Raw genomic sequence first — 27192 nt, 5'->3', positions numbered from 1 at the left:
CCGCGATCGGCCGAACCTGCTGCATCAGCAGGTAAATAAATTGGCTCGGCCCGCCAGGGTGCTTACCCTGTCAAGCCGCATGCCAAACGTTGCCGACCCCTGCCTTAGAACTTGATAATTGACCTCAATGTACAATTTCAAGGTAAGACGCCAAGAAGGATTGATTGTCTTTTATACCCCAGCCCTGTCGTCATTTGCAGGGAGTAGCAGTAGCTTGTACCAGGGCATCCGCTACTCTCAGTGCCAGTCTTTGAGTGTGCCAGGCTGCTGAGTTGGGAGAACTGTCTGCCTGTTTTGAGGTTTTCTGTAATACCCATCACCTTAGTATCTGGGCTCAGCCCCCAGGAACAGCATCAAGGCGCCAGGCAGAAGCAAGCTTAGTGCTGGCATGTCACTTCTAGCCAAAGGGCCCTACCTGCACTTCGTCATGGCTAGTAAAGCAGATAAACAGCTCCCGCGGCTCGGAGGCATCTAAGGGTATGTCTACACTGGAATTAAAAACCCGCAGCTGACCTGTGCCACCTGACTTAGGCTCACAGGGCTTGGGCTGTTTAATTGCATTGTAGATGTTCAGGCTTGGTCTGGAGCCCGGACTCTACGGGTATGTCTACACTACCCACTAGACGCAATAAATCGACCCCCGAGCGCTTTCCCGTCAACTCCTGTACTCCATCAGCGCAAGAGGCGCAGGCGGAGTCGACAGGCAGGGCCGGCTCTACCATTTTTGCCGGCCCAAGCAAAAAAACAAAAAACAAAAAATGCTCGGACTGCCGCCGCCCGAACTGCCGAAGCGCAAAAAAAAACCCCAAAAAACTGCTCGGACTCTGCCACCGCAAGAATGGATGGAATGCCGCCCCTTAGCATGTGCCGCCCCAGGCTCCGCTGGTGCCTGGAGCTGGACCTGTTGACAGGGGAGCGGCAACAGTCGACTCACTGAGATGAAGACACCACGATAAATCGATCTAAGTACGTCGACTTCAGCTACATTATTCACATAGCTGAAGTTGCGTAACTTAGATCAGGGCCGGTTTCGCGCCCTAGGCAAAAGTTCCTCCTTGCGCCCGCCTCCCCCCCGCCCCGAGGTGCCCCCCCCCGGCCGCCCCCCCCCCCCCCCCCCCCTGAGGTGCCCCCCCGTGGCAGCTCCCCATCCCAGCTCACCTCTGCTCCGCCCCCACCCCGAGCCCTGAGGCAGCTCCCCACCCCTGCTCCGCCCTGAGGCACCCCTCCCCCATGGTAGCACCCCCCCCACCCAGGGAGCTGTGCGGTAGCTCCCCACCCCAGCTCACCTGTGCTCCACCTCCTCCCCAAGCACGCCATCGCTGCTCCACTTCTCCCACCTCCCAGGCTTGCGGCGCCAATCAGCTGTTTGGCGCCGCAAGCCTGGGAGGGAGAGAAGCAGAGCGGGGCAGCGTGCTCAGGGGAGGAGGCGGAGCAGAGGTGAGCTGGGGCAGGGAGTTCCCCTGCATGCCCCCCCCCCTTACTTGCTGCAGGCGGCCCTCCCTGCGTCCCCCTGCCCCAGCTCCCTCCGCCTAAATGCCGTCGCTGACCGGGACAGCCGAAGATCCGGCCGCTGCGGTCGCCGCCGAAGAAAATGCCAACCCCCAAATGCTAGTGCCCTAGGCGACCACCTAGGACGCCTAATAGGTTGCACCGGCCCTGACTTGGATCAATTTCCCCCCAACCCCAGTGTAGACCAGGCCTAGGATTCTGCAAGGTGGGAGTGTCCCAGAGCTTGGGCTGCAGCCATAGCCGAATGTCTACATGGCAACTAAACAGAGCCATGTAGACAGCCATGCCCGAGCCCCTTAGCCTGAGTCAGCTGGCACTGGCCAGCCGCGGGTGTCTAATTGCAGTGTAGACAATTAGGAAACACAGATCTTCTCTGATCAAGGGAAGAGCGGCCTCAGTCTACAAGAAAGGCAATGAGGGGATTAGTACGGCCTGAAGACAGCTGGGGAAATGAGATGTGGGGAAACAAAATATGGACTAAACCAACCATATTGGCTTCTCCGATGTTTAGCGTTCTAGGACAGTTACTGCAGCGATCTGTGTTTATTCTAACTGAGGAAGAGTCTAGGCCAAAGGTCGGCAACCTTCCAGAAGTGGTGTGCCGAGTCTTCATTTATTAACTCTAATGTAAGGTTTCGCGTGCCAGTAATACATGTTAACCTTTTTAGAAGGTCTCTTTCTATAAGTCTATAATATATAACTAAACTATTGTTGTATGTAAAGTAAATAAGGTTTTTAAAATGTTTAAGAAACTTAATTTAAAAGTAAATTAAAATGCAGAGCCCCCCGGACCGGTGGCCAGGACGAGGGCAGTGTGAGTGCCACTGAAAATCAGCTGGCATGCTGCCTTCGGCACACGTGCCATAGGCTGCCTACCCCTGGTCTAGGCCTTTCCCTTTCAGACTCTTTTCTACCCTAATATTTTGCAGTTCTCTTATAAAAAAAATAGACAAAAAAAACCCCTGTCAGATTCTTAATTTCCCCTGGAAAACAATAACTTGCACTTCCCTGGCTGGGAATGAAGAATGTGACTATATGGGCAGAGGAGAAAAGAAAAAGCAAGATGAAAACTGATTTGAAGGTCACTTTGTTGGTGGTCCTGACACCAGAACTTACTCTCCTAGCCAGTGTGCTGCCTCCTAGCTTCAGAAGTAACTGCTGGAGAGGAGACATGGGTTTGCTGTTAAGGCAGACAGAAGATTTGGGGTCGGGAAGGAATTTTCCTCCACGGTAGATTGGCGGAGGCCCTGGAGGTTTTTCGCCTTCCTCTGCACCATGGGGCAGGGGTCGCTAGCTGGAGGATTCTCTGCTACTTGAAGTCTTTAAACCACAGGATTTGGGAACTTCAACAGCAGAGTCAAGGGAAAGGGGTTGGGACGGCTTTTGTGGCCTGCATCATGCGGGAGGTCAGACTAGATGATCATAATGGTCCCTTCTGACCTTAAAGTCTATGAGTCTATGAGTCTATGTGGTCTCTGTTCTTGGCTCTGCCATATGCGTCCTGTCTTATCTAGGGTAAGTCCCCTAGGGTGTGTCCACACAGCAATCAGAGGTGTGACTGATGCATGTAGACATACCCGAGTTAGCCCATTTGGCATGGCTTCACTGCTGTTGGCACCTGAGCTAGCCTGATTAAAGCTAACTCGGGTATGTGTACATGTGCTGCAATCACACCTCCGACTGCAGAGCAAATGTGCCCTTAGAAGCAGATTTTCAAAAGTAGTTAGGTGCCTAAAGATGCAGATAGATGGCTAGTGGGATTTTAAAAAGTGCCCAGGCCCTAACACCCATTGAAATCAGTGGGATTAAGGGCCTAACCTGCTTAAGCACTTTGGAAAATCCAATCTGCATCTTTAGGCTGCCTAAATATCTTTGAAAATCTGCCCCATTGAGCGCAATTTTCAAAAATGACCTCTGATTTGGGATGCCTCAGTTTTCCAGTGCCCAATTTGGGACACTTTGTGCCGAATGTTCAGAGATGCTAAGCAGTTCCCATCGATTTTATTCAGAGTTGCTGGTTCTCAACATTTCTGAAAATCAGGTATGTCTAGTTGGGCAAGCACCATTTTACCTTCCCCCCCTTTCTACCTCAGGTTCCCCACATGTAAAAAGGGGATAATGAACACCCAAGTGACTTAGAAGCACAAGACCCACTGGGAGTTGTACTCCTAAATCACTTAGGTGTGATTTTGTAAGGCACTTTATACTGATAAGGTACTTTGTGATTCTGAATTGAAGGATATAAGTGCAAAGTATTATTATGACAGCTTGTCAGAAAATGGGTGTGTGTGTGTGTGAATTTCTCAAAATTTTATTTTTGCCCCAAATTTCTGACTAGTATTAGTTATTAGGGCTATGGACAGAAAAAAGTTCCATTTCAAGCAGGAAGCTTCCATTTAAAGCAGATTGTCTACACTACATGTTCCAGGATGTGAACATTTACACGCTATTTCAAGTTGATTCCATCTGCACCTGGAGATACAGGTCTAAAAATTCTATCCTCAGACATTTTGGCATCAGCTCCAATGAGAAGTATAGTCACATATCATGAATGCAGAATATAGACAGTGGACAATCTATTCAGTTGGGGTCATTAGATACTAATGTAGTATAAATGCTAAGTATATATTGCACCTTGGGATGTGGTGTCTGCCATGGCTAAAGTAACATCCTATTTAGTAATTAACAGTGAGAAATTTGCCTTTCCAAGTTTACTTAAATAAAATACAAACAAATTAATGCAAGATGCATATGAATCATTTTTAAAAGGTCTGACTTTTTCTCCTGTAAAACGTGAGTGTGCACCTCTTTACCTATACAAAACATGTATTTGCATATGCAGATCAGGTAACTGTGTTTCTATCTCACTGGCTTAAGTAACTGCCATTTCTGTGTCTGTGAATAAGTACACATTATGATTTTGTGTACACAAATTTCAAAGTCCTGCTGAAAATATGACCTTCAATCTAGAGCCTACAGTTAATATTGAGCGGTCACAATTTCATGTCATTTTACACTCACAGTGTCCCTTATGAATACAAAAAATTCACGTGGCCAGTTTGTATCTGAACTGTCAGGCTCCTAAGTGAGCTGAAAACATTCTATATATTGCTAAGGGATGTGGAAGAGAAGATCCCCTCACTAAGATTTGATGTATAAACCTGAACATTCCTGCTCTGGGAGCTCATCTATTCTGTACTGAGTTTCCAGCTGTTTATTAAGCTTCCAGTTGTAGCCCTTTCATGTGAAGGGAAATATAAGATTAAGAACTGGAGAATGCAGAAATAACAACATTATTGGTCACCTGTTTTTGACAAGGTCCCACACCATAGGCTCCTAAACAAAGTAAGCTGTCATGGGATAAGAGGGAAGGTCCTCTCATGGATCAGTAACTGGTTAAAAGATAGGAAACATAGGGTAGGAATAAATTATCAATTTTCACAGTGGAGCGAGATAAATAACGGGGTCCCCCAAGGACCTGTATTGGGACCAGTTCTGTTCCAAATATTCATAAATGATCTGGAAAAGAAGGTAAACAGTGAGGAGGCAAAGTTTGCAGATGATACAAAATTACTCAAGCTAGTTAAGTCCAAAACTGACTGTGAAGAGCTATAAAGGGATTTCACAAAACTGGGTGACTGGGCAACAAAATGACAGATGAACTTCAATGTTGATAATTTCAAAGTAAGGCACATTGGAAAACATAATCCCAACTATGCATACAAAATGATGGGGTCTAAATTAGCTGTTACCACTCAAAAAAGAGAACTTGGAGCCATCATGGATAGTTCTCTGAAAACCTCTGTACCACCTCCAGCAGCAATAAAAAAACCTAACAGAACATCAAGAACCATTAGGAAAAGAGTAGATAGTAAGATAGAATATATCGTAATGCCACTATATAAATCCATGATACACCCACACCTTAAATACTGCATGCAGTTCTGGTTGCCCCATCACAAAAAATTGGAAAAAGAATTAAAATATTAGAATTGGAAAAAGTACAAAGAAGGGCAACAAAAATGATTTAGGAGTATGGAACAGCTTCCATATGAGGAGAGATTTAAAAGACTGGGATTGTTCATCTTAGAAAAGGGACAACTAAGGAAGGATATGATAGACATCTATAAAATCATGAATGGTATGGAGAAAGTTAATTAAAAAGTGCTATTTACCCATTCACATAACACAAGAACCAGGGTCACCCAATGAAATTAATAGACAGCAGACTTAAAACAAACATAAGGAATTACTTCTTCACACAACACATAGTCAACCTGCGGAACTCATTGCCAGTGGATGTTATGAAGGCCAAAAGTATATTTGGGTTCAAAAAAGAATTAGATAAGTTCATGGCAGATAGGTCCATTAGTGGCTATTAACAAAGAATGTCAGGGATGCAATCCTGTGTTCTGGGTGTCCCAAAACCTCCAACTGCCAGAAGTTGGGAGTGGATGACAGGGAATGGATCACTCAATAATTTACTTGTTCTATTCATTCTCTCTGAAGCATCTGATGCTGGCCACTGAAGGAGACAGGATACTAAGCTAGATGAACCATTCGTCTAACCCAGTACAGCTATTTTTACATTCTGATGTTGCTAATCACCCTTGGGGTCTAACTCATATGATGTATTTGCCCGTGGATACTTAACAGAAATCCCAACATTGTAGGAACTCAGGGAAATGCTTTATCCCTATCTATCGATATTTAAAATGGATGGGGTAAAATCCTGCCCCCACTCAAGTCAATGGTAAAACTTCCATTGACTTTAATAGGGACAGGATTTAAGGAGATATTTGGGGAGAAAACAGAAGATCCAATGTTTAGATGCAATAAAGTGCATTCAACAAGGAAAAGTTTTAGAGGAGGTCAAGAAGGCAAACAAATATTCTGTTAAAAATGGCAACTGTCAGCATGTTCACAGAGAGAGCATTCCCAAGGTTCTCCAATAACTACAGTCCAGTCCCAGTATGCCCACAAACAACTTCCCTTCTATAGAGTAGCTACAAAATTAATCAATCACTATTGATTTTCATCGCCTGATTGCACTGAGGTAAGAAAATCCAACGTAGTTGAATGATTGATTAATTACTTCAATAATTACAGGTAACAAATCTAACTCTCCTTCCATTCCCTCTGGATCTCTATTTTTTGAACCAATATTTATAAAACTCAGGATTTTTAGGTTTTCAGATCTATTTGGGGCTCAAAGCCAGTTTTGAATCTCTAAGGACCTGGAGAGAGAACAAAGCTGTACAACTGATTCTGAATTACTATCTCTGAGTTCTCACCAGCAATTCACTGTTCAGGATTCCTAAATGTTTTGAAACACTCTTACAAGAGTTCTGTCCCAAGAAGCTTTTTGTAAGTTTGGAGGTCCTGACTGGTTCATTGGTTTTCCTCCTGATGAAGCATTCCAGTAGAACACGGGGTGTTCTGTCTAGTGTTTGTTTTGTTTTAAATAAGTTAATAAAAACAAAAAATATAGATACTATTAACTGCAGAAATAAATTAAATATATAAATGTACCATAGTAAGTTTAGACATACAGCTAGGGTTGAAATTCAGCCTATATATTTTTATAGGATTTTACGTAATGTTGGTAAAGTATAACAGGCTATGGCTAATCCACAGAGGATAACAGCCTACTAACTGCTGTGAGCTACTAGATTTGTTACTTTATTAAGTAGTAAAGGCCCGCGCTTTGGGGCTGAAAGTCCAATGTTCAAAACCTGCATATGAGCCTTAGAACATAAGAACGGCCATACTGGGTCAAACCAATGGTCCATCCAGCCCAGTATACTGTCTTCCAACAGTGGCCAATGACAGGTGCTTCAGAGGGAATGAACAGAACAGGTAATCATCAAGTGATCCATGCCCTGTCACCCAATCCCAGCTTCTGGCAAACAGAGGCTAGGGACACCATTCCTGCCCATCCTGGCTAACAGCCATTGATGGACCTATCCTCCATGAATCTATCTAGCTCCCTTTTGAACCCTGTTATAGTATTGGCCTTCACAACACCCTCTGGCAAGGAGATAAGCTTCAACATAAAATAAGAGCAAGCGGCAAGTTCTTCATTCATTTTGGCTACACATTCTTCTTAGGATACAGTTCCTGCCATGATGTGTTTGCAATGGAAAAGATCCATTCTGCTCCCATCCCTACAACTCAATTAAATAGGATAGAGGGGGATTTTTTTCACTCAGTGTTAAATAAGGGTGATGGGAGGGGGAGAATAAAAATGAAAAAAAAATCTTACTTATTATAGGTAAAAAATGTGCAACTCAGAGTTTCCATCGGATGTTGTCCAGCCTTCCAATTAGAGAAGCCGAGACACACAGTAGTGCCATTATATGTAACTATTTATACAGTGTCGTTCAAGCATTGTTTATCTTATGAGCATAATTTATCTCTTCTGCAGTGCTACCCAATTTGTTTTGATTTCCAGTGGCCCCTCCACAGTCTGGTCTAGTGTTTTATTGTATATATATTTTTTGGCCGCCAACCAAATGACTCTCCCGTTATGTTTCCATGCATGTCCCACAATAATCAGGCCCCTCCTGCTCTACAACTTTCACATCGTGTTTATATTCACTTTATGGGTGAGATGGTGTCCCCTCTGTTTCTCCTCCTCCCGCACCAACTGGCAGTTCCTCTATGGCTCATGTTTTATGCAAGAGCAGAACTGAATTTCTCTCTCTTTTTTAAAAATGTAGTGGCTTGTGAAAAGGTCCCACCATATCAGCTCTGGAGACTTAAATTCTCTGTCCACAGACCATGCCCAGCATAAACAATAGCAGAGCAAACCTAATGGTGAGCTGGGATAGGTAATCTGCAGGGATTGAACCCAGGACTTCTGGAGCTAAACACAGGAGTCAGCAAAAGCAGGACCAGATCTATTAGTTCAAAGGATTTAGCAGACTCATAAACCCTTTATAACTGGCCTACCCTCTAGAGGGGGACAAAAAGCCACATTTTGCATGGGTTACCATAGCTTCCTCCACAGAGCACTGCCAACATACCTCCTCCCTAGCCCATAAAGCTCACTTCTAGGGGTGAGAAGATCACTCAGTTTCCATAGTTATTCCAGCCTTGGCCTCTCTCTATTCCAAACTTGCCAACAAGCTTGCCCTAGTGGATGTGGGTTTCTAATGTGCAGACATCTGTCTTCTCAGAACTAGACTGAGGCCAACTACATCAACGTCTTACTCCAGAGAAGTTTAATCCAGTAACACTCTGAAGGGAGCTCCCGCTTTGAGCTGGTGCATGCATGTCGCTCAGCTGCTTGTATTAGTGTGAAATTCCTTAATGGCGACAGGCCCTGCTCATCACCTTTTCTCATCTACCCCATCTAAATCCAATCAGGTCGTAATTTTTGGCCAGTCTTAATCTGGGTTACAGTTTAAGTGATGATCTGCTGTAGCATGGAAAGGATCCTTATCCCTTTATCAACCACATGAGCAGGATTTTCCCCCTTTTTATATAGGAAAATATAGTTAGCATTTGACCATCAAAAAATGAATTCCATCTGGTTTGGCTTATATATGTAGGGCATTGCCCTGACGCGTAGGTTGGGAGGCACAGCTTACATGGCTGTGGTCACCCCTCATGAAAGAACCTAGCACAAATGAAACTGGGGGTTACTTCTTATGCCAGGAAAGCATTCTGTGGCTAAGCGATCTGCAGATAAATTCCCTCGCCCTCCCACCTGCTGCCACCATAAGCCTCTTCAGAAATTCATTGTTTATGAAATGATTCACTCAAGTATCCATTCGATCCCAGTGCATAGGATTGCAGATCTTTTATTACACAGCTGTATATGTAGCAGGAGAATAGTTCACAGCAGGTGTAACAGGCACGGTCATCGAAGAAATAAACCAAAGCACCATTAGTCAGCTGGTGGGAGATGCAGTCTTTATAGTTTGAAGCAATGCAGAAGGCTTTATACCACCCTGCCTATTCTCTGGCTGCCACGCACCTCAGTTGTAAGCGGCTCTGAAAGTCTGAGGGCTCATGTAACTTCCCACATCTAATTTCCCACTTTGTGCCATTTAAAACTGACCCCGCAGTCTCTTGCTTTTGATCTGCAGCCCACAGGCTCATGCATTGCCCTGTGTTGTGAGCAATTAGCTGCCATGCATATTTGCAAGTCACACACTGACCCACTCCTGAATATCTTAAAAGGCAAGAGGCTTTGGTCTGTTTGGCTCACAGTACGTTTAAAAGAAAAAAAACTGACTGTCACCTTTCCTCAGACTCTGAGTGCGTGAGAAACCCATCGCTTTCAGCACAACGGCAGGATAGACAGTCTGTGAAAAAATATCTGCTAACAGAGCAGCAGCAATTACTGACCAAATTGTAGACTGGGGAGTTACTGCAGAAAAGAGGCCCATAGTTCTACAGTGGCTCAGTGCACAGCTGCAGGGAGGATGGGATAGTGATTGCCAGGGCAGTAGTGCTAAAGCATCCAACCCACTGAGTGCTAAGAAGACTGTGACCTCAGCACAGGTAGCACTGATTAGACTTTTATGCAGCAGAGCACCTGCTCCATCCAACAAACAGAATTTCTCTTGAAGGAGAGAAGCCCGATAAGAGTACACAGGGCAACAGGGTCATCATTACACCCAGGGCCAGCTCCAGGCACCACCTAAGGAAGCAGATGCTTGGGCGGCCAATACAAAGGGGCGGTACTCCGTCTGCTATTGGGGCGGCACGTCCGGGTCTTCGGCGGGAATTCGGCGGCGGCTCCCTCAGTCCCTTTCTTCCTCTTTGAGCTGCTGCCGAAGTGCCGCCGAAGAGGAAGAGAGGGAGTGAAGGACTCGCCGCCAAACTGCCACCAAAGAATGGAGCGGCACGATCGGCTTTTTTTTTTTTTTTCCGCCGCTTGGGGCGGCAGAAAATCTGAAGCCGGCCCTGATTACATCCAATCCGTTTGCTCTGGTGGAGGGAAGCAGCATGCAAACCCATTCTAGGTGAAAAGGGCTCCTTACACAAGCCTGCTCCAGTGACACAGGGGCAAAGACCTCATTTTCTCTCATTCAATTGGAATCATTTGTTGGCTGATTTCTGTGGTACTAGCTAGTGACTGATGGGGTTTGTGCCTCAACCATCACCTCCAAACACGGAAGCAACACACACACATAGCAGCCAGCAGTCCGGGTCCAGCCAGGAAAGTCCCAAGTTTCTACACAAGGTCTTGTGAACTGCTATCCCTGCCACTGTAGTGGGACATTAAGAGACTGAGTGTTCTGTGCCTCTGCAGTCATTAGTGGTGAGCTAGCAGTGGGAGGGCAGCTGTGGAGAACTGCACCTTTAAGGGGCTTGGGCATTATACCTTGAAGGGTATGTCTACACAGCAAAGAAAAAACCCCGGCTCACCTGTGCCAGCCAACTTGGGTTCGTGGGGTTCCGGCTGCAGGGCTGTTTCATTGCTGTATAGACTTCTGGACTTGGGCTGGACCCCAAGCTCTGGGACCCTCCTACTTTGCAGGGTCCTAGAGCTCGGACTCCAGCCCATGCCTGGAAGTCTGTAGAGTAATGAAACAGCCCCGCAGCCCAAGCCCCATGAGCCCAAGTTAGCTGGCACAGGCCAGCCGCGGGTGTTTGGTTGCTGTGTAGACAGACCAGAAGAGGTTCTGCTCTCCACAGCAGCTATTGCGGGATCCTGGGAGACCAGCCGGAGACCTAGTTGCAGGGTAGCAGCTCTTACTGATGGTCAGGATTCCTGCCAACAGCAGGACAGTAACTGCACTGAGTGAACCCTGAGCTTTGGTAGGGGGAGAGAGAAATAATGGGCAAGTGCATGTGAGAGAAATGATTCTCAGTGATGGAGAACACACTGTGAGACTGCAGACTGGGACACTCAGGGGTACACAGAGAGATGGAGGAAAAACATTAAACCTTCTCCATTCCCTGGAGAGAGACACAACAGAGTACAAGTCTGGAGATTCTCCTGATGGAGAATGTGCAGGAGATGCCTCCTGAAGAAAGGAGAAAAGGTCTATAGGTCCTCTCTCCTCCCTAAAAATCCCCAGGATATATATATATATATATATAACCTCCACCTTCTCTGGCCACCCAAAGACCCAGCCTCCCTCCAGAATTGTCCCAGGAAGATTTCCTTTTACAAATTATTGTTAGCTACATGCCCCTATAAAGCCAGTACAAAGTTACTGTCTGATCTAGCCAGGGGTGTATTATTGCAGTATCTAGAGGCCCCAGTCATGAATCAGGGCTCCATTGTGTTAGGTGCTGTACAAATACAGCATAAATAGGTGGTCCCTACCCCAAAGTGCTTACAATTGTCTGTATTTGCACAGAACATGATCTGCTATCCCCTGCCATCAAACCTGCCACATGAAGCAGAAATCCAAGAGGCACAACATGCCCTGTTTGGGAGCTGCTGAAATTTAATATTTGCTCCTGGGTCAAATCCTGAAGGTTAATTACAAGAAAACAGAAAGTGCAGGTATGTGTGGCAAATTGTGTGTTAGCAGCATAACGGGAGGCCACCTAGAGTAAAGGGCAAATGGTTTTAGCCTTTGGAAGCTTGACAGAAGAGAACTGCAGAGAGAAAGTCAAATTCAGCCCTGGCATGAGTGGTCAGGACTCCCCTTGGCGCCAATAGGAACTGCACTGTTTTTTTTGCCATGGATGAATTTCATTCAGGGTCTAGGGGGCCGAGATGTTCCCCAAATCATGAAACACCCAAGTGTATAATGATCACGTGTTCACTGTAATGTTAGATGAATAGCTACTGACCACAGTAGCTGAGGGTGAAGGGAAACGTGGGGGTTCACTTGGGTTCTGTCAGGGCAGCAGACTGAAGTACAATGGAGGCCCACTGAAGAGGTGCTGAGTATCTGCAACTCAGTCATTGATGTCAACAGGACTGGCCTTTCAGAAGAAAGAAATCCTGCTATAAACCACCTAGGCACATTCAGTGAATCAGAACGTATTGCTCCAGCACAGCTGGACAGCTCTGCCCACCCACCCCTGCCCGGCCATTCTAGTATCATCCAGTCCTAAGGCAGAGGTAAATAAAATTACACCGATCTGCAGTCTAGGGAATACGCCACCAGCTATTCAACACTCCGATCAGCTATTCATCCTTTCATGCTGCATGTTGGAGGAGAAGGGGGTGTTTTAATAAGTGGCTGGTTGGGGTCTTGGATCCTAATTGAGCAAACTGTATTATTTGTCAGCATCCGCTCAACCACTATACAGAGTAGCAAGCGAGTGTCTGAAAGGACATTCTGGGCAGGCAGATACTAATTGTCCTCACAGCAAGTCAGTCACTGGCTTTCTTTAAATGTGTTTACTTCTTAACAACGAGGAATGAGGTGGGGGCAGGGGAGAGGTGGAATGGGAAATACCTTAATTAATTTCACAGTGTCTGTTTTAAGCATCGTAATCCTGTTATCTGTGTCTCCGGTCCCCAATTTTCACTCTCCTCTGCATGCTTAAATGCAGATAATGTAAGTAAAATACATACAGTAAAATCTCAGTTATATGTACTCCCACTATCTGAACCTTCCTTTCTAGTGAACTGCCAGCATATCCCCCAGTCTGATTATCCAGACTCCCAGTTATCTGAACATATTTAGAGTGTCTAAGAAATTAGGATAATCAGATTTCTACAGTAATTTTATATGTACAAACTATAATTGGATGTATTTTCTTTCCTGCTATCATGTCACAAAATGCAGTTTACTGTCTGTACTTAGCAGACATATACTGCACATGTGCACCAATTCTTAACTTCACACATGGGACCAATTGCCTAAAGAGTTTATTTGGAACTATGGGCGAATCCCAAAAAGTTTGGAATTGGGTTTGGTTTGGATAACCATCCAAGAGTTCATATGCGCATTCAATCTACTGAGATGTGCTGAGTCTGCAAAGTTGGGCAAAGATCTGGAAGCACTTTTTCCAGTCCCTAATAGAAACACTGCAAGAACAGTTGCTCTGTTCTATGGATAAACAGAGGACTTTAGTCTCCAGGGCCACCACTAACGTTAATATTCAAACAAAAAATGTTGAGTCTTTTTTTAAATTTTACTTTGGCTTTCATGTATCATCTGTCGGATAGTAATGACTTTGTGATGTCATGTGCCTACAGAAGGCCAGATCAGAGCTGGTGCCCTTGAGGTAAAAGGCTCTGTATTCCATTGCCAATCCCATGTGCCAACCAGTTCCCTAGCTGGACAGCTAAATGATGTAAGGATTATGCCTTACTGTGGAGAGCTTGGTTGGATGTGGGGCGACACCTTGGCCACAGCTCAGGACCAGTAAGATGGTTGCTGCTGAATTATCTTCTGGAAGCACTATCCCTCTGAGATGGTTCATCGATAAGCACAGCGTCAGCTGAACAGAGAAGAAGGTGATAGAGGACACTAAAGATGGGGACAGGGTATTTTATTACCCATGAGGAACTTATAAAATTGAGTGTAACCTTGCATAGGGTGCTGTCTCTGGTGTGTTCATCCTCAGGGATAAACAGTTTCACTGCAATTAATAGCGTGTCATTGTCTGCCTGTAGCTTTGCCTGTAGTACTCAGAATCTAGTCTTGTCACCAAGAAGATGGACCAGTCTGGAGCTCGGTGAGAACCTAAGTACCATCTTATTTGGTTATGTCCTTACTTGTCATGCTTGGGCATCATTTCTGTGACGCCACAATAATTGTATTGCCTGTTCTATTCGAAATGGCTTTCTCTCCCTGGCGAGGCCATAAATTGGAAACATATTGGGTTTGATTCCAGACTATTCACGCAAAACTTTGCCCCCCCTAACCTCCCGGAAGCTCAGCAGGTAGCGCCGTCTCCATGTGAGGGCACTTGCCATGATATTTCCCATTGGAGATGCAGCATTATCACCCAAGCAGGGGTCATATGAAACATTTGACAAGAGGAAATCTCCCTTGCTGTGTGTGCTTACTGTACATCCACTAATAGCTACATATTCATTTAAGTACCAAGATCCCTTTTTACTGAGTATGTTTTGCTCTTGATGGGAAGTTTAACCAAACTCTCCTCAGTAACGCTGAATCCTTACATCATTTATCTGTATGGCTGGGGTCTGGCTGGCACATGGGATTGGCCATGAAGTATAGAGCCTTTCACCTCAAGGGTACCAGCTCTGATCTTCTGCAAGTGAGTGACACCCCAAAGTCATTACTATCTGACAGAGGACCCATAAAAGTCAAAGCAAAATGACTTTTCTCAGGAAGTGGGGTGAGAGAGGTGTCCATGTCACAGAGAAACAGTTAAAACTGACAGCACTGTTGGTGATCTTGGCTTATGTCAACTGGAATTGGACCCTTTCAATAGCCCAAAAGTACCAAATCACAGCCCTTTCCTTGACCCCTTGTAGCAGGGTGGTCACCCATTCCTGTCATAAAGGGCTTAAAACAGCCCAGGAGAGGGCTGTGGCTGGAGGCAAGCAGCCCAGGTTGATTGGGGAAGCAGCCTCAGCTATGGCCACACCCCAATGAGGGCCCAGCTGGCCCTTATAAGAGGGCAGTGGGCTAGGAACACACAGACACACTCTCTCTCGCCTTTGGAGAGGGAGGGACCTGGCTGCTGGGGAGTGTACCAAGGTATCTGAGGTAGAGCAGGGCTGGGGGAAGGCCAGAGGAGCTGGGGGACTCTGGTCTGGAAACCCCCCAGGTTGCCGGCCTAGTCTAAAGCCAAATAGGTACTGGGATTGCAGAGGACAGCCCAAGGGTAGACAGAGGCAGCAGGTCTATACCCCCATTGCCGGTGATGAGTGGCTTATATACTGCAGCCTGCCCCAGTGAATGGGGGCTAGATGGGGACTGGGCAGTAGCCATATACTGAGGTGGGGATAGGGGGTGGGGGTTCTCCTGGAAGGGGAAGACCCAGAGACTGTGAGGTTACTGCCACGGGGCAGCACCCCAGTGGAAAGGGGCACCAAGGTCTGGGAGGGACACAGGGGCCCAGCGGTAGCTAGACACTGGCCAACAGAGGGCGCTCTGGAGGCTGGAAGCTAATTCCCTGAGAGACCAGCAGGAGGCGCTGCAGGGGTGAGTCCTGCATCGCTACACCCCCATGCACCAGAACCCCCTATTTGGAGTTTCTGGGGGAACAGGCAGTGTAAAGCAGGTCACCAGGGGATACCCTTATGCCAGGGGAATCCCCAGCAGCCTTTGGGAAATCTCTACATCTCCTTTGTTCTATTGGAGCAGCACAAAGGGGAGTAGACAGGGGCTGAGAATCTGTCCCTAGGTGCACAATCATGCATGCAAGTCAGGTGTCTGTATGCACAAGTCCTGTTGCATGTCTCAGCGGATCACTCCCTGCAGAAGTTAGCCACAGAACTGTGCTCCCAATTTTTCAGAAAATCTGGACCTGGGTGGAGCGTATATCCTCTCCTCACCAGCACAGAAAGTATGACGACTGTTCAGGTTTCAATTAGTTCCAACTATCTGGGAACAGAATGTATTCCTAGAGGGGGAAAAAAATGAGGGAGAAAGCAAAAAACGTTATTAGTCAAGCTCCGGATCTGAGAACAGCTGGTGCATTTTCCTGCTGAGTCGGCCGGTCACTGAAAGGTGGCAAAGGAAGCTGGCACAACAGTGCCAATTGTTTGCCTTCTCTGAGCAGGTGACAGAGGCAAGCTGGTGCATTGATTCTCCCATTATATTTTCATTAAGCCATGGCAGATGGCATTTGAGACCACAGTTTACATATCATAATTTCAGAAGAAAGGTGGCAGTGAAATTGATGCATAAATTACTCAACTTGGATTCACCCAAACAACATGCGGGAGAAGTGGAAGTGATAGACAAGAGGGATCATAAAAAGCTGCTGTCTTGATTTCTGCATTGAGTCCGCACCACATAATGAAAATCTGGGGCATCAGTTTCTCCGCTAAGCAACATACTTATGTCTAGCATCCTGACACCGAAGCAGCTGTACTGACGGCAAGCCACAGACACGAGGGAAATCGCAATTTTGCCCTTTTATAAATGAGGCCAAAAGTACTGCTTGGAAAACGCCGTTTGGGCCAGATCCGCAGCTGGTACAAATCAGCATAATTGAAGTCAGTGGGGTTATGCTCATTTACACCCAGGTGAGGACACGATCCTTTGTTATTAGATTTCCCCCTTAAAGAGACAAATTAAAATATGTAAAACTCAGAGTGCAATTGACATCAAACTGCTGTTCTCTATCGGTTTACATAGACATTTAGGGTCACGATCTGATCGCAGCTGTCCCAGTGAAAATCCAGAGAAACAGTGCTGCCTACTCTTACGGCTTTATCATGGATTTCACAAAATCTGCTTTTTCTCCGAGAGCCCCAATTCGGGGAGTCATGTTATCCACAGAGAATCTCAGCCTTTTTTTGTTTCTGGTTTTTTGTTTTAGAGCAAGATTCTTGGTGGCAAAGAAAAGCTTGCAAATGTGAACACTAAATGCTCAAGAACCAGAAGGCCAAATAAATCTCAACCCCAAATTCATTATTTTTTAAATCTCATGATTTTTAAGCCAATTTCATGATTTTGGGGGGCCTGAATAATTACTTTTGAATGCTTCAGACTAAAGATACTGCATAAATTGGTTTTGATTTCATTTTTTTTTTAGATTTAAATAATAAAAAAATGTCCAAAATCCATTCAATACTCCTACACAGATAACTGATTAACCAAAGCAATGAAACAGCTCATTTCTCCCTTCTTTTCTCCACTGCAGGAAAATATCCTCCTTCTTCTTGCAAAACCCCGTCAGATTAATGGTTTGCAGAGTGCCCAAAAGGTTAGCAATAGAGCTGCATGGAAAAGGGGGGAGGGTGTTTCTCATGGAAAATTTTGACAAACACCAAAACATTTTTCATTTTTGTCAAAAATTGTAGTGAAATTTTTAAACTTTTCATTAAAAAAAGATAACTGAAAACATTGCAGGTTTTGACAACCAATTTTGGACAAGCGCTGCTGAATACTGATAAACCTTTGGTGGTTTTTTTGCCAGAAACATTGCTTGGGTTCCAGACAGAAAAAATCCAAAATTTTTGAGGAAAGCAGGGACTTTCTGTGTAGGTGACCATATTTCCTAAAGTAAAATCAGGACGTTCGGGGCTCACCCAAGCCACACACCACCACCACCCCGTACAGGGCTCACCAGAGCCACCCCCACCCACGACTTGGCCTGAATGCCTGAGCCCTGTGCCGCCCACGGCTGGGACTGGGCTGAGCGCCCGCGCCCCTGCTGGGGCTGAGTGCCTCCCTGAGCCCCGTGCCGCTCATGGCTGCGGCTGAACCTTGTGCCACCTGGGATTGGGGCTGACCCCAAAGCCCCACTGCCTGGCACCTTGCGTTACTGCCCCTCTCCAATGTTCCTCTGCACCCCCCCTAGGGGGACACACCCAATGTTTTTTGTGAACTGGGCATTAGTTTGTTTGATCTTGGCAACGGATCTGTTGGCAAGAGCAAACAGGACAAATGCCAGTTTTTGTCAAAAAGTTGGAATGTCCGGGACAGGGCTTTAAAAAGGGACTGTCCCGGCCAAGACAGGCAATATGATGACTCTATTTCTGTGGAGATTTTCATTTTGTCAATAACCAGTGTTCTTTCAAAAAACATTTAGACAGAAAATTTTCAACCAGCACTAGTCGTCCTGTTCGGGCTGTTTTGGACCATGTGGCGAGCGGGAACAAGTCCCAGAGACTGAGGCCCTCTGCCCTGTCCCCATCTTCTCTTTTATAAGAAGGCGGAATGAATTTCATTGATCACAACTGTGGTGGTACATCAGTGGGGAATAGGCATGTCCCATGTCATTTAGGATTTAATAGGTCATGAGCAACACCTTAGACTATCCTTACTGCAGTGGAGTTACTCCAGATTTACCCCAGTGTAGCAGAAATGAGAATCAGGCCTTTTGCTCTCTAATTTATCCTTCCCAGATCTCCTGTTTGACAGTCCCCTGCAGCAGGTGCTTGGAAATGCTGCCTTTTACATACCAGTGAAAATGTACCTAGTCTCCTATGTAACACACACTGGAACAACCTCAGCTCTGCTCGTGGGATGTCACTGAGCTACCCTGGATGTTCCCTTGAGCTGACCGCCCCATTTCCAGTGCCATTCCATCTGAGCCAGCGCCCAGACACAGCAAAGAGCAAAGGGGCTGAACCCTGGCATAGCAACAGACCCTTGTCCGTTCTTATGGAAAATAAAAGAAAGTAAACCATAAAGCAGAGCGCAGATCTGTAGAGATGAGCTACACCTCAAGCTGGTATGATACATTTCAGGGATGGAGGGAATGAAGAATACCAGGGTCACTCCACTCCTCACAGAAACATTTCACAATTCCGGACCTACCTAATAATGTTCTTTCCAATGCAGCTAGAGAGGCTCCTCGTCTTTGTTATTTGGACTCATCTTTTCCTTACGCTGTAAACAGAAATGGAAGCCTGATAATCTGCTGCCATCGGGGCCCGCTATTTTCCCCTCCAGGATCATCTTGTGCTGTTGTATTCACATTCACCTGCCCATGTAGCAGTTAATCAAGCCCAAGAGGGATGAAGAACGCAGCATAGCGTATGGGGTAACCGGACAGAGCATGGGAAAGAGGTCACATGATAAAATGGAGCGGTGCAAGCCTGTTTGCATCCTATGCACCACTGATTAGGCCTTGTCTTTTTATTTTCTCTCTCTCTTTTGGGAATGGGGGCAGGACAGTTTATAAATAAAATCCATCAGTAGGGCTGGATTAAGAGGCAAAATCTATAAAATCTGTGCCTTGGAGGCATAGCGGCCCATCAGAAGAAACAAATGAGAACAGAGCAGCAGGCTGTGGCCAGGCAAGGCTGTGACAGTTGCCAGCCAGATACATGAAGTGGGATGGATTTTATCAGCAGGGCCTCAGAGGTGGGAGGAAAAATGAGAGCCACTGGGGAAAAGTCAGCCTGGGGGCCCCCAAAGTTTTGGGTGGATCCAGGTCCCAAATAACCTTAATTGCTTTATATGCCAAAACTCAGGTGAGGTTCTCTTTATCTGTTTCTTATAACTGACCCAGTTTTGCAGCCCTTACGCTGAGTATCAAACTACTCATGGGCATAATCCTGTTGAGTTCAATGAGATTGTTTGTTTGGGTAATTACTACTCAATGTGAGTAAGGGTTGCAGAAACAAGCCCAGTGCAAAGAAAGGCAAGCCCCGGTCTGTTGGCAGAGCTGTGTCATAAAGGCTCAAATGTACGGAGAGAAGGGAGAGATGAAAGGTAAAGCACAGAGGTGATATGAACAGGAAAACCTAAACAAGGGGCAGCTGAAAAGTGCAGGGAATATGGTGATAAAGGAAATACCCATGAAGTTGCATCTCCAGTGATCTCATCCCAGTGGCAAAGTAAAATTTAAAGAAATCAGACAAGGCACCTAGAGTGAAAGCAGCAGGAGCGAGACGTTGTTTTGAGTCTGAAGAGGATATTCTTGTGTTTGGCCAGGTTGGACTTTTTTACACTCAGTGCAGCAAGGCTAACCATATTATATACCAGGGGTCGGCAACGTTCGGCACGCGGCTCGCCAGGGTAAGCACCCTAGTGGGCCGGGCCAGTTTATTTACCTGCTGATGCAGAGATTCGCCATCCTGGGCCAATGGGGGCGGCAGGAAGCCGTAGCCAGCACATCCCTCATCGCGCTGCTTCCCGCCGCCCCCATTGGCCCGGGACGGCGAACCGCGGTGAGTGGGGGCCGCGATCGGCCGAACCTGCCGCATCAGCAGGTAAATAAACTGGCCTGGCCCGCTAGGGTGCTTACCCTGGCGAGCCGCGTGCCAAAAGTTGCCGACCCCTGCTATATACCACCAGTGGATTTAATCACATAATATATATAGTCCCAAATGAAGTTCTTGGTTTAGTTATAAATCTGTCACAACTGGTTGGATTATGTGTAGGGCCCTACCAAATTCATGGCTCATTTTGGTCAATTTCATGGTCATAGGTTTTTAAAAATCGTCAATTTCATTATTTCAGCTATTTCAATCTGAAATTTCACAGTGTTGTAATTGTAGGGGTCCTGACCCGAAAAAGGAGCTGTGGGGGGTTGCAAGGTTATTGGGGGCAGGGGGGTTACGGTACTGCTACCCCTACTTCTGCACTGCTGCTGGTGGCAGTGCTGCCTTCAGAGCTGGGCAGCTGGAGAGCGGCGGCTGCTGGCCGGGTGCCCAGCTCTGAAGACGGAGCCACTGCCAGCAGTAGCACAGAAGGGTGGCATGGTATGGCATTGCCACCCTTACATCTGTGCTGCTGCTGATGGGCACTGCCTTCAGAACTGGGTGCCCGGTCAACAGCCGCCGCTCTCCAGCTGCCCAGCTCTGAAAGCAGTGCAGAGGTAAGGGTGGCAATACCATGACCCCCCAAAATAATCTTGTGACCCCCCTGAAACTCCCTTTTGTGTCAGAACCCCCAAATTGAGAAACACTGGTCTCCCCCATGAAATCTGTATAGCATAGGGTAAAAGCACACAAAAGACCAGACTTCATGGGGGGAAACCAGATTTCGCGGTCCGTGATGCTTTTTTCATGGCCGTGAATTTGGTTGGGCCCTAATTATGTGGGATGAAATTCAGTTAGAAAAATAACAGTACAATCCAATTACACACAACCCCAGAATATAGTATAAACCCACATCATAACGTCATGTCCGTCAGCACAGCGGCAGAAGTCAGAGAAGAATTTCTGCTGTGACTTATTTGTGCTTCCAACCCATTTAAAATGTACAAGAAGATCACAAAAGAACCAGACCAAGCTTGTGCAAAAACACTTTAAGAAAAAGAGGTTGAAGGGTGGAGGGAATTGTTTTTATTTTGGACTTTCCTAGATTCCATTCATGGTCTGAAACCTTGGAATGGGTTGGTTTAGAGAACACAAAAGCATAGGATTCCTGGGAGTCACTGGCAAGCTACTCCAACAGTGGGAAGTATGAATCTGGATTGTCTGAGCAATGTGAACTCTGGATGCAAGCACCTTTGAAATACCAAATATTGCACAAGAAACACTGCACTTGTGCTGCTCTCCTGCTTTGCAGTGGAACGCCCTGTCCGAATCATTACTGACGAGAACGGCTTGGAGAACTGTGCTTTTCTCCACACAAAATTTGGACTTTTTGTCAAAAAACAAACCAACCAAAACTGGAACGTTTTCAGCCAAAACGTTTTTGGGATTATGACGAAAACTCAAAATTGTCCATGGAAAGCGGACACTTTCCATGATGACATTCATTTAATCAAAACCTCAGTTTTCCACCAAAGACCGGTTTCAGTGGAAATTTTTACACCAAGCCTGTTATTGCCACAGCCTTAACTTTACTTTGTCTGGCATTCGCACTCAGGAAACAGCTTCTGTTTAATGTGTCTCTTATACTTATTGTATAATTTGTGGCAGTGCTTCAGGACCACAGATGGGGACCAGGGCCCCACTGTGCTAGGAGCTGTACAAACATAACAAAAAGACGGCCCTTGCTTTGAAGCATTTACAATCTAAGTATAAGGTGAGAGTCAACAGGTGAAGGTGATAAAAAGCTGGGGGAGCACAAGGTAACAATGAGATGATTCTGATCAGTATGATAAGCAATGGGCACACTGCTGATTTGGGCACCTGCTTTTGTTTTAACTACTTTGGGTTCAAATCTGCCAATTAGGCACAGCACGGCATTAGCGACTGTGTGAAATCATCCCTTCCAGCCCTACGTGCCTATGTATCTATGATACCATCTGGGGGAGCCTCAGGGAGCATACAGTACCTCTTCAGGGGATGTATCTAACTCTCCCAGCAGTGCTGTCTCTGCTCCATGGGCTGGTTGTGTGGGAGGGCAAAGGTGAGAATGTCCCTGCCTCCTCCTCCCACACAACTTTGGCATGCTGGGCACCCCCAGAGAATAGCGAGGGAGCAATCCCTCTACTTCCAAAAGTTCAGGGAATGTACTTCTGCTTGGCTCTTAGCCAGGCTATGCAAAGTGCAGGGGAAGGTTCTTTATACCCTCTCTCCCAACCCCCACTCATGTAGAGGCCTGGCAGAGCCTAGTACTTGATTGCTATTCAGGGCAGACAGTGTGCTTGGGACTGTAGGACATCAAAGAGATAGTTCCTGCCCCAAGGAGCATATGAATTACAGCTGACAGGCTGGTGTGCACTTCCCCAAAGTTTTGGGCTGCTTGGTTCAGCTCAATATATAAAGAGGGGCCAAGAGCCAGCGGCAAAGTTGGGACCTGTATGTGAATCCAAATTTTGCCTGTGTTGGGGATTGAGAGTGGGTGGATCTAAAAATCAGCATCCAGGTCTGTTGCTACCTTTAATGTAGGAAATGGAGTGGGAAGTTTATACATTTCATAAAGTTCAAATATTTTATATGTTCGTTCATTTTTTGGCCATATTCTGTTCTGATTTACACCCTGTGCAATCCCAAAGGCCAATGTACCTTTTTAAACATTTTCCAGTGTTTTAGTTTATCAACTTTCTGCTAGATCAAGCTGATACGGCCATGTTAGTCATTAGAGAAGGTTGCTAGAGAAGGATCTATACTGGTTTCAGATAGTTTCCAGAATTGATCACCCACTTCTGTAAGAGATTAAAAAGACATTGTCAGAAAAGAGGTCGGGGGGTGGGCGGAGAAGGAGAGAGACAGAGAGAAGAAATAAATACATGGATATAGTTATTTTGGGTTTGTTTCTGTGAGCAGAAATTCTGTGTGGGCTCCTCTCTCACTGTTAATGGGAAATGTTTGTCATTTTTTCCATCTAGAGCCTCTGAGAAGAAGGGGTTCTAAATGTATTTGTAAAATTGCCTCCAGGTTTATGCTTGGCATCTATACTCCCAAACCATGGACTGAATTTAAACAACAATTACTTGATTTGTTGGGACGGATTATGGGGAGGGAGGGAATTTTTCCATGCCTGGTCTGGTTGAAATAAATTCAGATGGCGCCGTCAGCACACACAATCACTTATTACTCGAAGAAATATACTATTGTGAACAATCTGCTTCTGGCAGGGAGGAAGGACTGGATCACCAGTTATTAACATTTTTCCTGTCTGGAACCTAGCAACTGAACTGTCCATGGTTTCTTGCTGGGACCCACCAATCCCACAATGTTTTGGGGGTCCTGGTGGATGTCCCCTAGTGATGCTCTCTGCAGTATTCCATATAGGTTGTGAAATCCTGCACTAGAAATCTTTTCTATCATTAATTTCTATACTGCACATTTCTCTAACACATGGATGGAGTCCGGGTCCCATTCCCTCACTGGGAAAAGATACAACTTGTTCAGGTTTTGCTTAAGCTTTTCCTAATATTCTTATTTCAACAAAGATTCATGGGGGGGAGGGAGGCAGAGTCCATTCAGGTAACATTAGTTTCTGAGTTAAAGGGATGTAAAGACAATAAAATCAGTTGTGTCCATCCATCCTTAATTCACACTACTGGGCCCTTACAGTGTGAATGAAAAGGCCAGATTGCCAATCCTAGAACCAAACCCTCCCTTGACAGGCACAGTGATGGGGACCAAGATACTGCCTTGTGGTTTTCTGCAGGCAGATCTGGGGCACCATGCTGTGGGAGTAACAAAGCTTTCTGTCCAGAGCAGAAATGTATTACAGGATAGGTGTATTAGTAGCTAGCCATTAACCTACTGAATATGGGTTCCCCCTTAGGAATGTGAGGGGCAGGCTGCATGTTAGCCGAGCCCACTTCATACATTCTATGCATTATGGGCCTGATTTAGCAACACACGTAAGCCTGTGCTTAACATTAAGCTTGTGCTTAAGTTCCATTGAAGGCCACGCTGGATCATGACCAGTGGTGCTACCTTGCCCTGCTGCCCGCATAGGGGTGGCAGGGAAGAAGAGCACCAGAAGAGCCCTTTCATTCACTATGCTCACCAGTACAAAGCCACGAAGGAGCAAAACCTTAATTTGGAATGTTCAGGTGCACGACAGTTTAAGATTAGAGTTAGTCAAATCATTCATTACAAATGTAGCCTCTTTCTGATCAGCAAATCAGCTGGGATTCAATCCTGATTATCTCCAAACATATTCATTAGCTTGCTCTATATAGTTTAGACAAAGAGTTTGCAGCCCGTGCATTGCTGGTGATCTATTTGGCATTCATGTGGTGTAGGTGATCACCTAATTCACATGTTGTTACTTCTGCTATCCAGTTTTTAATCAGGAGAACAACAAACAACAATGATTAATATACTCAGATATTTTATTTTTTCAGGCATACAATTGTGCTATAATTTGTGAACATTTCAGAATCTGTGAACACTTCCACGCACAACTGACAGTTATCCAACTACTTGCACATAAGGAGTAATAGGACCTCCACAAGCCATTGCAAATTGAACTCTTGCTTTTCTTGTATTTATTATTTATAAAAACTCCCAATAAAGTCAGTTATTGCACTAGAGTAATATATAGTAGAACGTGCAGTTTCCAAACAGAGTAGTATAAAAGCATGCAATTAAGGTTTGAAGTACCAGGGGTGAAATTCTTACCCCACTGACGTCAACGGCAAAACTCTCATTGACTTCAGTAGAGCCAAGATTTCACTCCAGGACTTTTGTTGTGGGAAGCACAGTATCTGGAAATACTAAGGGAAGACTATAGAGAGATCAAAATAGCAAGTGAAACAGAACAGAGACATGCGACGATCAAAGAAAGTTCACATATTTATAATTTATTAATGATGATGGTCTGATCGCTTCTGGTTTTTGTATTAATTGATTCCATTACGTACAGTCTCTCATTCTATTGCAGCTCACTTAGCTATATTGCTGAATAAATGACGTGACAATTTACACACAAGGAGAGCTGGAAATGTAGCAGGAAAAGGTCTCACAGCTTCCCCCAGTAACTTACTGGGAGTTTAGCCAACAGCTTATGATCACATGCTCATCAGGACACAGTTTCAGGAATTCCCTCCCCATACTTTACATTTTTCATCTCTACCAGTTTACCAAGGCAAATGCCATGGGAAATCGCCAAGATAGAGGCATCCAAACTTGCTAAAGAATGGGCAAAGAAGCTGATTCTTTTCTTCACGGAGGAGGGTCCTAAGGAAAAAAAATGTCCGGGGTTCTTTGTTCCAGTATCCTGGATACCAGAAAACTCCCACGCTTGTCAAAAATAAGAGCAGCACCAGCAGTTTTTTTTAAAAGCAGGCCAATACACTGCTGGATTGAAGAGACAATTAGGTGTTCAAACACAAATTTATTCAAATATTAACATGGTTACAGTCTCTTTCTTCTGTACAGTATGGGTGAAAAATTATGGGAAAGAACACACATACTAAAAGACTAAATACTCACTACTATCATTATCATCATGATGCATAAAACATGTCTAGTAATATGCTTCATGCAAACAACAGAACCTCATTCCTTATTTTATTTATCCACAAGTCAAATCTGACATCTCTTCGTTAGGCTAGTCACAATGAATAGCCTAAACTTTGCTCTCCACACCCAAATTTTAGACCAGTGGTTTATGTTTTAAAAACTAGCAGCTTCCCAGTTTCTGCTAAATGAGAGATTCTTTCTTCCACAGAACTGTCCCTTCGGGGGAAAATAAATTACTGTTACAGTAAACAATTCCAAAACACAGTTTTAGCTAGAGTACTCAGTGGCACCAATTTACTACTGAGTTTAAAATCAACTGGCTCCTTTCCTCAACAAGATCTAGAGATTATGCTCCAAAATAAAACAAATTTAGAAAAAACGCGCTTCACAATTAAATAAAGGAATGGCATTTCCTTTTTAAGGCAAGAGAAACCCTGCAGCCTATTAGCAATTGACAAGGGGAACCTCCAGATACAAGCTAGATGCACAATCATAAAACAACCAAACCTTTGTTTATCACAGTTCAGCATTGACATGTCTGCAGATGTGATAGAAAGCCACGATGTCTGAAAACCAGTATTTCGGGCGTTAAAGGAGTTTGCTTCTGATTATATATACTTGTACAATTAATGAGGAGAATGTTTTAAATAAGTAGTTTTAACTATGCATGAACACATACAATCAGTGAAGAAGTGCATATTAAATTAATCTTTCATTGCAGCCTTATATATTAGTACCTTTGGCCTCTTTGATATCTTGATTATTTTAGCACTTTTGAACTTTTTGCTGTTGCTGATCATTATGAGAATTCTCGACTTTTAACATCAGGTTTACTTTTTTTTTAAAGGAGGGTGACCTTACAAGTTCAAGACGTTTTTTTTTAAAGGTGCCCCTTTAAATAAACAAATAAAACAATGAAGCCACCCCAGAAAAGAAAAGTAACTGGCAATTCAGGATTACATCCGGACTCCCCCCACCCCTTTCAAAAGATCAATCAAAAGGCTGAAAGTTAAAAGGGACCCAATACTGTAATAAAATGAATAATTCTAAGAAACGATTATTACGAAAGCAGCAGCGTGGGACTTACATTTGCAATCTACCCACCAAAAGTCGGGGGCTCCCTAATTCTTAACAATGCACTTTGGGAGTGGAGTTAGATCCCGGGAATCTTTTGTTCTGAGCCTGCTGGCTGGGCCCCCCTCCCGGGTTCGTGCCTGATCGCTCAATCAAAGCGAGTTGCTTGCTCCCCTTCTGTTTGAGAAGCAGGGTGGATCCGGGCGCAGACAGACACAACAATCTCCCCCCCTCCATCCACTCCCTTCGCCTGGGGA

The 27192-nt window shown here is 45.3% G+C and overlaps 1 protein-coding gene across 5 annotated transcripts in view; it reads right to left on the bottom strand.

The window, feature by feature from the left end:
- NKAIN4 (sodium/potassium transporting ATPase interacting 4) overlaps positions 1-27192 on the bottom strand; it is an 85656-nt gene that overhangs the window by 58011 nt on the left and 453 nt on the right. The window lies entirely within an intron of this gene.

This window comes from Trachemys scripta, chromosome 12, assembly GCF_013100865.1.
Source record: "Trachemys scripta elegans isolate TJP31775 chromosome 12, CAS_Tse_1.0, whole genome shotgun sequence".
NCBI classification, from domain to species: Eukaryota; Metazoa; Chordata; order Testudines; family Emydidae; genus Trachemys; species Trachemys scripta.
This window is presented reverse-complemented; position numbering and strand designations above follow the sequence as displayed.